General features: G+C 38.1%; 1 protein-coding gene across 1 annotated transcript in view; it reads left to right on the top strand.

The window, feature by feature from the left end:
* The window catches only part of GLCE (glucuronic acid epimerase), a 27,961-nt gene that overhangs the window by 19,007 nt on the left and 6,765 nt on the right, over positions 1 to 2,189 (top strand). The window lies entirely within an intron of this gene.

The following is a 2,189-nucleotide window of genomic DNA, read 5'->3' as shown; positions in this document are numbered from 1 at the left end:
TTGAACTGCCAGCCTTCTGGTTAGCAGTCAAGTGCCTTAGACATTATGCTACCAGAGCTCCCTTAATATACTTAGTTTCTTTTTTGGGAAAGATCTAGACTAGAGGTAATCAGAAAGTCATCTTTATGAGTCAGTCTTCGTTGCACTAAAAATATGCAAGAGAAATTTCCTATTTGATAATTTCCAGATAAAATAGCTTTTACTGTTTTATCAGCCTCTGAAGCCAATGATTTCAGAATAATATTAATAATCACTATCATTTAATACTATATGCCAGGCTATTATCTTTTTTATTGTTATTAATCTTTACAATTACCTTGAAAAGTATTACTATCTCAGTTTAACACGTGAACAAACTGAGGTTCATAGAGATAGCTCTTACTAGAGATCTCAGAGCTAATAAATGGAAAGTAGGAAAAAAAGGAAATTTAATTTTTTCTAGCTCTAAAGCCTTTGCTTTGTCATCCAGTATCCCTTGCTTTTTGTTGACTAATTAAGCCCATTGCTTTATTTCCAGAAGTTTTATTCATAACTCCATCATGAATATCTAAAAACAAACCTATCATTTTCAGCATCAAAAAGTGATTAAGAGCATGGAATTAGGAGCCAGAGTACACAACCTGGGTTCAAATATTGGCCCATCACTTAATCTCTTTGTACCTTAGGCAAGTTATTTATAACTTCTCTGTGTCTCAGCCCCTCATCCATAAAATGAGAATAACAACAACAGCTATCTCTTGTAATTGTTGCAAGCATTAAATGAGTTGATATGTGTAAAACACTTTGAACAGTCCCTTGTTGTAAGTTGGGGTGGAGTTGGCTCTGACTCATAAAGACCTTATGTGTAACAGAGGGCAACATTGCCTGGTCCTGTGCTGTCTTCATTACCATTGACGTGTTTGAGTCCATTGTTAGTTAAGGCTACTCTGTCATTGCATCTCATTGAGGGTTTCCCTCCTTTTTACTACTGTTCTGCCAAATATGATGTCCAAATATTAGTAATTGGTCATTCCTGATAACATAACCAAAGTAAATATATCAGTCCCAACATCTTCATCTCTAAGGAACATTGTCTTAGTTTTCTAGTGCTGCTATAACAGAAAGAGTACAAGTGGATAGCTTTAATAAATAGAAATTATTTTCTCACAGTTCAGGAGTCTGGAAAGGGTGCCAGTCTAATGCAAGGCTTTCTCTCTGTGTCAGCTATAGGTCCTTGTCTCCTTTCAACATCAATGGGCCTGGCATCCCTTGGAGATCTCTATATATTTTGGCATCAGTCTTCCCCTGGGTCTAGGAAGTTCTCACCACAGAGACCTTAGGTCTAAAGGACACACTCCACTCCTGGTTCTACTTTCTTTGTGGTAGTCAGGTCCCTCCTTCTCTGCTGACTTCTGTCTCCTTTTATCTTGTAACATAAAAGGTGATGCAGGCCACACTCCGGGGAAACTCCTTTTACATTACATCTGGGCTGTGACCTGATGAGTAAGGATGCTACATTCCACCCTAATCCTCTCACAAGTGACTGGCTGATCTCATCATAACACATTATGGGGGATGATTACATCATTTCATAACTGCCATACCACTAAGAATCATGGCCCAGCCAAGCTAACACATATTTTGGGGGGGGGGGGGGACGACGACACAATTCAATCCATGACAAACATTCTTGGTTGTATTTCTTCTAAGACTGACTTGTTCATTCTTTTGGCAGTCCATGCTGTATTCAGTATTCTTTGCCAACACCACAATTTGAATGCATCAGTTATTTTTCTGTCTTCTTTTTCATTATCCAACTGTCACATGAAATGAAGCCATTGTAAAGACCATGGCATATCTTAGTCATCAAAGTGACATCCTTGAAAACTTTAAAAAGGTCTTTTGCAGCAGATTTGCCCGATATAATGCTTCATTTGATTTCTTGATTGCTGCTTCCATGAATGTTGATTGTTGATCTGAGTAGAATGAAATCCTTCACTGCCTCAGTTTCTTCTGCATTTATCATTATGTTCTCAGTCCAGTTATGAGGAGTTCTGTTCAAGTGTAATCCAGACTAAAGGCTGTAGCCTTTGACCTTCATCAGTAAGTGCTTCAAGTTGTCTTTGTGTTGGGCAAGCAGGGTTCTATCATCTGAATATTGCAGGTTGTTAATGAGTCTTCCTCCAGTCCTTATGCCACATTCTTTTTTT

Source organism: Orycteropus afer, unplaced genomic scaffold (genome assembly GCF_000298275.1).
Source record: "Orycteropus afer afer isolate SDZICR_OR568_19922 unplaced genomic scaffold, OryAfe1.0 scaffold00015, whole genome shotgun sequence".
Classification (NCBI taxonomy): domain Eukaryota; kingdom Metazoa; phylum Chordata; class Mammalia; order Tubulidentata; family Orycteropodidae; genus Orycteropus; species Orycteropus afer.
This window is presented reverse-complemented; position numbering and strand designations above follow the sequence as displayed.